The sequence below is a fragment of the Aristolochia californica genome, unplaced genomic scaffold (assembly GCF_029961685.1).
Source record: "Aristolochia californica isolate CCGP_79_NKW_82.1479 unplaced genomic scaffold, dmAriCali1.0.hap1 SCAF_5, whole genome shotgun sequence".
NCBI classification, from domain to species: Eukaryota; Viridiplantae; Streptophyta; class Magnoliopsida; order Piperales; family Aristolochiaceae; genus Aristolochia; species Aristolochia californica.
Genome location: NW_027182214.1, coordinates 38,978,750 through 38,988,411, shown reverse-complemented (window position 1 = coordinate 38,988,411; position 9,662 = coordinate 38,978,750). Strand labels below are relative to the sequence as shown.

Here is a 9,662-nt window from a genome sequence, read left to right as displayed (position 1 = left end):
CGGTTAGATGACAGATACCGAAATCAATCAGATTATTTATCTTATGATATTTATATTTTATGAAGAGAACTTATACTTGGATGAAGTTTATTTAAGTCTAGTTCCATAATGAGAAAATTTCATGTCAATCTGATCTATATTTAAAAATATATTCACATTGGAAGAATCAAAGGTCAAGCTGGTATTCTGTTGCATTTAAAACTTAGAATTTATACCCATTGTTTTGCGTCACCTTTTGAGTTGATATATCAGGAAAATATCTCACTTCTCTCTATATTAAGGGCTTATTTATTCATCTATGTTATTTTGTCTTATTGCTACATCTTTGATATTTGGTTCAAGCTGGGATCACTGCCATTACATCCCAGCTTGAGGGGGAGAAGTAGAAGAAGTACAAGAAAGAGGTATTGTATTCCAGATGTTGTGGACAAATTTTACGTGACCAAAATATTCAAGAGAGGGGGATCACAAATAAAGCTTGTGCATCTAAGAATAAATTTTTATATCGGATTATTTCGTGGGTTCTTTGACAAAGTTTATTATTTGATTCGCGTTATGTGTTAGAAGATAGTCGTGTTACATTACAGCTGCTGCTATTATGTCTCTTTGGATGAGACATTATTATTGAACAAGAGGTGGCCTCAATACCTTTTTCTCATACCATAATTTATTTGACTCTTAAAAATATCACAGTTGTGACACCATGAGAGTCGGTGCCCGAATTGGGACACCATGATAAATTTAACTCTCAAAAATATCATGGTTGGGATACCATGAGAGTCGGTGTCCAAATTGGGACACCTTCCCCCCCCCCCCCCCCCCCCCCCCTCCACCACCACTTGAGAGTCGTTGTCTTGTGGAAGGACACTTCAGAGCAATGCCGTTAGACACACTACCCACAAAAGATGGAGTGTGCCCTACATCCAGTATTAAGACTGAAGTATGGAGCAATATTTTATTAGCTAGGAGTGGGTGGTTTTTACTCTCACTTATATTATGCCAGTTGGGCCTCATAGAAGGACGCAACAACGTGAGGGGGAGTTTTAGAAGATGAAGTCATATTGGAAGATGTGCCATTTTATACAAAAAGATAATATACATCATTTGTAGTGTTATGAACACAATAACATTATTATTTTATTGGTTTTCTTTAATTTACTTTATTTTATTTCAGTTTAGGCCACATGGGTATTTTTTGGAATATTTTATTTATAGGGGTAGTTTTGGAATATTTTATATTAAACCCTAACAGGGTGAACCCTATTTAAGGGGTAAGAGTAATGAGAAAAGGAGGATTGAAGTATTAAGAATTAGGTTAAATCTAACGTAAACAGGCTTGATCTCGAGGGTAGGGTTTTCCTCAAAAACCCATGTATTCTCTCATCCTCCATTGATCTTCGTCTTCCCCATGTCTTCCTACTATCCCTACAATAATGCATGGAAGACCCGTAACCCATGGCAGATCCCAGATCCTCCCAAAGAATCCTTGTGTCAGATCCGGGACCGTAATAACTGGTATCAGAGCGGGGAACACAAGGGGTTATTCTATATTCCAAGAAAGATAGATTGCTATGGGTAAGGAATTGGAAGAAATACGAGCATGGTTCGAGGCTTCCATTGAACGTTATGCAAGGGAGGAACTCGCTGCTGTAGCAAAACAGGTCACACGACCTCAAATCTCTGACCACATGCGCACAAGAAGTAGCAGAAGTTATCTCGGACGGGGCAATAGGCCAAGGGCCGAAAAAATCAAAATTTTCGTCCCGTTTACCGGCCGAATCACTTGCGGAAGGTTTGGGGGAAACCACAAATCCAGATGGACAAAAAGGCCATGTCTCGGAAACCTTCAAAATTTCAGCGTAGGGAGAGCCAAAGCCGTACAACGGGGACCACGATTTGGGGCATTTGGCAGTGTTTTCTGCGAAGACATCGTCGGTTGTGGATGATACTCGTGCGACTCCAAATCCAAATACGGGGACCTCAAAAATCTCCAAGAAGGACCCTGGAAATCCGAATCGGAGGGGTATGCCGACACAATCTGTCGATAAAAGTTGATTTGGGTTTTTCCTCCCAATATCCATTATCAGAGCCGGCAGAAGGTCGGTTCTTCACCGTTGACACGGAAAACTCCCAAATTGTGAAGCCCCAACGGGCTGCGATTCGGCACCAGAGAAGCACGGGACTCCGTCGGCGAAATTTCTACTCAAACTCGGTCTTGGTAGCACAACGGCAAATGAACTTTCACAAAATCTGGTGTAAACTCCTGCGACGAATTTTCCCAAATTTCTTCTTCTCTTTTCTCAAATCCATCTATGTTTTACATAATTCCTCCCCAATGGCATCGGAATTGTTTCTATTTAATTTTCTGGCTCCCATGTATGCTGTTCGGCCAAGAATTTTTTTTTGGATGTTGTTTTATTTTTCTACTGCTGAGAATAGCAGCAGTGCGTCTCTTCCAATTTCTGCTGCACACATGGATGAAGGACATGTTTCTCCTCCATTCGCCCCTCTCTGTACATACATGGATGCTTTACCTATCCAGGAATTGGTAGAATGGGAGCATAAAAGCAAAATAGCAGGGACAATGCATGCTTGTGGGCATGATGCACATGTTCGCATGCTCCTTGGAGCTACAAGGATACTTCAACAACTCAGCAGTACAGTACAGGGAATAGTTTTTCTTATATTTCAACCTGCTGAGGAACAAGGAACATGAGCTTGGAAAATGTAGAGGCTATTTTTGGCATTCACTTGGGGTTTCACGATCCCACAGGGGTAGTGGCTTTAAAAACTAGCGACACTTCCAAGCAAAGATTAGTGGAAATGGAGGCCATGTAGCTATTCCACAATCTTCAATTGACCTGTTTTGGCAGCTTCATTTTCAGTAATAAGCTTTCAACTTGTCTCAAGGGAGGCAGATCCTCTAGATTCACAGGTGGTTTCAATATTCCACATCAATGGAGGCAGTGCTTACACTATCATTCCTAATTCAGTACCAGCTGGCGGCACTTTCAGGGCATTTCGTAAAAAGAGATTCTATGCATTAACACAAAGAATTCAAGAGGTAATCACTGGGCAGGTAGCTGTGCACCGATGCACAAAAGGTTGTCATTATGCACTGCAAGTGATACCACAAAAATTGGACTCATCTTTTACCTCTCCTTTTCAATTGTTGTCCATGACTCAGTTGCCTGCTGGAAATGTAATTTCTGGAGTATGTTGGAGGGAGCTGAATGCCATTGCTAATGGGATCAACGAAGTTGTTCCTTTTCTGTTTGAGAAAGGGCTTAATTGTCACAGAGGGTGTATGTTAATAGACATTCTGTTGGGTTTTCTGGAATTGGTCACTCGACTAAGCCTTCCAGCGTGGCAACTGCTGCACAGTTTCTCCTTCTCAGTGAGGATGGGATCTCTTGTTCTGAAGTTTGTAGTCTACTGCTCTGACCATGTCATACTCTTTAGGCAAGATAGTTATTTTGCTTACCTATTTGGAGTAAGGGAACCTGACTTTTATGGGGCAATAAACATTGCTTCTGAAAAATCCATCCTCTTTGCTCATAGGTTGTCTGATGATTATGCTGTTTGGCTGGGAGAAATAAAGACCTTATCATACTTCAAGCAAAGATACATGGTCAACATGGTTTGGTACACTGATCAGATGGTGAAGGTGCTTTATGATCACTACCAAGGATTGGGTAAGCCATTCTTGTTTCTCTTGTACGGGCTTAACACTGATAGCAACAAATTTTCCAAACCTATAGAGCTTGAGGAAATGGAGAAGTTTGAAACAGACCGTAGTACATTGCATCCTATCTTGACTGAATGCCGTATATTTAAGTCGGGAATGGAGCTTAAACTCATACAGTATGGTAATGATATAAGTTTGGAGGCTCATATTGAGGTTATGCGCAAAACAAAAGTGGGCATGAAAGAGTATCAGTTGGAGAGCATGTTTCTCCATCCTGTGTACATGTGTAGAGGTTGTAGATATTGTTCATACACATGCATATGTGCTACTGGTGAAAGTAGCTCTGTTCTTCATTTTGGGCATGCTGCTGCACCAAATGACAGGATCTTACACGATGGTGACATGGCACTTCTAGATATGGGAGCTGAATACCATTTTTATGGTTCTAACATAACTTGTTCTTTTCTTGTGTATAGTAAATTTATGGTTGATCAACATCTTATCTATAATGCAGTCATTAAGGCCCATAATGATGTTGTCTCTACAATGAGACCTGGAGTAAGCTGGATGGACATGCACAAGCTAGCAGAGAAAGTTATTCTCGGGTCATTGGTGGCTGGTGGCTTAATTAATGGTGATGTTCATGGTCTTGGGCACTTCCTTGGGATTGCTACTCATGATCCGGGGGGCTATGCTAAGGATTTGGAGAGGCCAAAAGAACCGGGGTTGAGTACTTTGCGGACTGCTAGAAAACTTGAAGAGGACATGGTCTCCAGCGCTGATATGAAGGAAGTGTATGCTGAGCTTGCAGCCTGGTGGTTGGAATGATCCAGACATGCTTGAGGTAGGAAATGGAGGTATGACCAATGATGAATACATCACACACTTCAGTTTATGGGCTATCTCTAAGGCACCTCTCCTAATCGGATGTGATGTGCGGAATGCCACCAAGGAAACCTTGAAAATTATTGGCAATAAGGAAGTGGTAGCAGTGAACCAAGATCATCTTGGTGTTCAAGCTAAGAGGGTTCGCATGGAGGGAGATCTTGCGATATGGGCTGGACCACTCTCCAACTATAGGACAGTTGTGCTCTTAGTCAATCGTCGCCCTAGGTATTTTGAAATTACTACCAACTGGGGATGAGGAGGTCTAGCAGAGAAACATAAAACTGCAAGTGGGAGATCCGAATGTAAAAACAAAAAAAAACAAAAAAGAAAAAGAAAACATGCTTCTCTAGGTGGATGCTTTAGTTTTTTAGTCCTGAGGGCTACCACAGATACTGTGGTTGACGCTTGAGAAGGGATGGAGACATCGGCACAGGTGCGCAGACTTAACTTCGAGCTTGAGGACAAGCTCGTTCTTCCAGGGGGTGAAATGTTATGAACACAATAACATTATTATTTTATTGGTTTTCTTTAATTTACTTTATTTTATTTCAGTTTAGGCCACAAGGGTATTTTTTGGAATATTTAATTTATAGGGGTATTTTTTGAATATTTTATTTATAGGGGCATTTTTGTTATATTTTATATTAAACCCTAACAGGGTGAACCCTATTTAAGGAGTAAGAGTAATGAGCAAAAGGAGGATTCAAGTATTGAGAATTAGGTTAAATCTAACGTAAACAGGCTTGAGATCACCTTCTTGATCTCGAGGTTAGGGTTTTCGTAAAAAACCCATGTATTCTCTCATCCTCCATTGATCTTCGTCTTCCCCATGTCTTCCTACTATCCCTACAGTAATGCATGGAAGACCCGTAACACATGGCAGATCTCAGATCCTCCCAAAGAATCCTTGTGTCAGATCCGGGACTGTAACATGTAGCAAGTTGGGAGTTCATGTTGTTCTCTCACCTCCAGCTTGAGGGGGAGTGTTGGAAGATAGGCCCAATCCTATACGACCAAGGAAGGCCCACAAGATGGGTCCAAATACATAAGAAGTAGGACACACCATGATTACCACAAGATGTCATCCTTATCACATAAGTTGGAAGATCAAGAAGGACTCACAAAGGCATCTTTATCTTATGGTCACATCCTAGAAGAGTTCAAGTTTGAGTTATGTTTGTCTTTTATCTATATTGAGTTATTTAATTATGCTAGGGATTATCTTTTAGTGTTACAGTTTGGGTGTAATAGGGACAAAGGTAGTTTTATTGTAATTGGACTCTACTACCTTCCTCTATTATAAATAGAGGTTCATGCACTCTTATTATAATAATTTAGTGAAGTCATTGTAAGTATTTATTTTTTCCATAAATTCAAGAGTTTGATAAATTTAGTCAAGCACTTCTACGATTTGATTTTCATCGGTGTTATGTTGATCATTCAGAATATTTTAAAGATACTATCAAAGGGAAAATATTATTGGTTGTATATGTTGATGATATTATCTTAATCGGTGATGATGCTCAGAGCATACAAGAAGTGAAGAATATGATATGTTAGGAATTCAAGACTAAAGATCTAGTTATACTCAAATGTTTTTTGATCATAGAAGTTCTTCAATCCAAGCATGGGATAATATTGTCTCAGTGGAAATATATTTTGGATCTCCTTGAAGAAACAAGAATGAAGGATTGGCGACTAGTTGACACACCTATGGATACAAATGTAAAATTGTTTACCATGACTAGAGAAGATTTTGATATTAGAAAATATCAAAGACTCATGAGAAAACTAATCTATCTCACTGTAACTAGGCCAGACATATCATATATTTTAAGTGTGGTGAGTCAATTCATGCACAAACCACAAATTACCCACTGGCAGGCCTTAGAGAGAATATTACGATACCTAAAAGGAGCTCCGGGAAGAGGATTGATGTATAAAAAATATGGACACTTCAACATAGAAGGCTTCTTAGATGCAAATTGGGCTGGATCACCTGATGATAGGAAATCTACATCGGGATATTGTATTCTTGTTGGAGGGAATTTGGTTACATGGAAAAGTAAGAAACAAATATGGTTGCAAGATCTAGCGCCGAAGCAGAATACAGAGCTATGGCCCATACAGTTAGTGAACTATTGTGGATTAGGACCCTTTTACCGTATTAGGATTTTATAAAAGTGGTTCCATGGGTCTACACTGTGATAACCAAGCAGCCATTCATATTACTTCAAATCCAATTTTCCATGAAAGAACTAAACATATTGAGGTGGATAGTTACTTTATACGGGAGAAGTTTCAAGAAGGAATAATCTCCCTCAAACATGTTTCATCTCAAGAGCAAGTAGTTGATATTCTCACTAAACCCGTTACATCTAAAATCATATCTTTTATATGTGGCAAGCTGGGTATATATGATGTCTTTTCTCCTCCAGCTTGAGGGGGAGTGTTGGAAGATGGGCCCACAAGCTTAAGACAAGAGGTCCACACGTCAAAGGAGTGGCATTTGTGTAAAATATGGTACTTTCCACAAAGATGATATAGAGGTGTAAATAGGTGTTCCTTTAATTTCTTTTGTTTTATCAAGTTGTAGCCCTAAGGGCATTGTAAAACTATAAATAAAGGCATTGGCTAAGAGGTAGAACATTTAAGCCCTCTCCTCTTCTTCCAAAAATTCGTCCAGCCTTCCTCTTTTTTATTTGATTCAAACCCTTCTTTCCTTAATCCAAACTCTCTCCTTCTACGTTCTTCTTCTTGTCCTCTCCTTTCTCTCTTCTTCTTCATCTTCCGTGTTGATCTAAAGTTCTTCAGATGGGATCCTAAATTCTACAAGGTAGAACATTACTTTCTCTCCTCTCTTCTCAAATTCATCCAAACTCTCCTCTCCCTTCTCTTGGAAGTCAATCTCTAAACTCTCTCTCCTTTCTCTCTTCTTCTCTTCTTCTTCTCTTTCTTCTTCTTCTCATCTCCTTCTTTGGCTCGAGATCATTATGAAGGATTCCTAAATTCTACACTTGTTGATTTTCTTGACTCCATGATTTAGGTCATCGAGAAAAATGAGAGAGACACCATTGGGAGAAAATAGGAGGTTATGGACTTGATCCAAACCCTCCTCCATAAGGTATATTTATAGATATCATAACTACCAATATTACAAGTATACCCTTCACCCTAATAAGAGTGAAGAAGAGACAGAAAATGTAAACTAATTACATCAGTGCCACCCTAATTACATCATATATTCCAACACCCCCCCTCAAGCTGGGAGGTAATGGCAGTGATCCCAGCTTGAACCTAATAACATAAATGTAATAATAATCTCCTCCATCACAATGTCCCAAGGATAAGTACGAAACTGGACGCAAACTCTCAAAAGGTAAAAATAGGTGATAAAACATAAGTCGAAACCAAGCTCGAAGGATTTTGAACGAATATAGTGACAATAATCACTAAAGTGGGTAATGCCTGTCATTCACAAGACGACAATAAAAGACCCATGGGTACCAATAAAAAGTCTCAATGGACTTAAAACACCCATATGAATAAAAGGGACAACCAAAGCAATGCTTTAAAAAGGGTTGGCCAATAAGGTTAAGTGAGAGTCAAATAAATGATGGTAAGAGAAAGACTGTCAAATAACAAATGGGTAATGGGGTAATGGGTAATGAAGAAGATACATGTTAAGGCCACCATGTGATTTATTTTTCTAAGAAATTCAAATTTTGCGTCAAAAGAACCACTGCTAACAACAATCAAGAAATAATGAACCCAAGGCCAACAATCGAGGAGTTCTTCATAAAAAAATAATGTCTCAATCAAAGAGACACAATAGCAGCAGTTAAAATGGGCTTGGGGCCAATAACATGTACCAAATTATCCCTTAAAATAATCCGATGCAAGTCTGTGCACCAATCAATATGCTGACCAAGGAATAAGTTGCCAATACCTCAATATAATAATTCAGTCAGAGACAAAGAACCGAATCGTGTCGAGTAAAATAGTAGACCAATATAACCGAGTCATAAAAAATATGTATGAACTTAGGACCTGGACACGCATACCAATGCAAGAAAATAAGTGGCCCAAGTTAGGTTGACCTGGGTCGAGTTGACCCACTGAGTTGACACTGACCTAGTTGGCCTGAGTTAACTCAGTAGACAGGTGCTGCTCGAAAGAAGCAAGAAGGGCAGCCCGGTTCGCTGGCTTGACCCGGTAAGGTCTGGTCCGAGACTCGGCAACTGATTGAATTGTCGATTTAAATCAGGTTTCTAACTTAGAAAATCTGATTTTTCATGATATTCCGCCGGCAGAGTGGAACGACAGCAAACTAGAGGGAAATATCGTCTTGATGACGGCTGAGGCAAATATTTTTGGAAAAGAATATCAATAGCGCCTGAAATAAATCATCGATAGATAGACGTCTTCGTCTTCCTCCCCGTAGTGTCAGTGATTACAGAGAGTCAGCGTCACAGCAAGATGACTCGGCGGAGTCTGGGGTCGTCTTCTCCGACAACGGCAACGGGAATGAGATTCTCGCAAATCCGTGAGATTATTTTGTGCAAACAGAAATAGAGCCCCTGCTCAACCTCTTGCTGAACAAGGGAGTGAAATCGATAAAGGCAGAACCCCTGCTTTCTGTGCTTCGGTGCCAATTGGCTTGGGACGTTCGGCGTTGTGGCCATTAGGGCGAACGACGGCGACGACGAAGAGAGCATCGACTGTGGCTACGGTTTTCGACGGCGATGGCGAAGAGAGCATAGACCGTGGCTTCGGTTTTCGATGGCGACGGGTGGCAGCATTGGGAGAGATGATGATACGGTCCGGGTTGACCCTGATTAACTCAGTAGAACGGTCCAATCCGAGACTTGGGCAGATCCAGTGAGCCGATGAAATGTTTCCTAACTTAGGGAAACATTTAATTTTGCTACAGTTCTTCTTCTGCCCCGCGGCGCCGAAAGCAGTGATGAAACACAAATGTGAGATAAGCCGAGAAATCAGCAGTTCAAGATTATCTTCCCATGATAATAGATGATCAGATTTCCAGATCAGAGAAGATGTACCAACGAGATAATCTTCCAGATAG

At 40.3% G+C, this 9,662-nt stretch overlaps 2 pseudogenes; both read left to right on the top strand.

Moving 5' to 3' along the window:
- The first annotated feature begins 2,459 nt into the window (after positions 1-2,459).
- Positions 2,460-3,128, top strand: LOC137965315 (IAA-amino acid hydrolase ILR1-like 1; annotated as a pseudogene).
- On the top strand, positions 3,120-5,194 carry LOC137966492 (uncharacterized; annotated as a pseudogene).
- Positions 5,195-9,662: the final 4,468 nt, after the last annotated feature.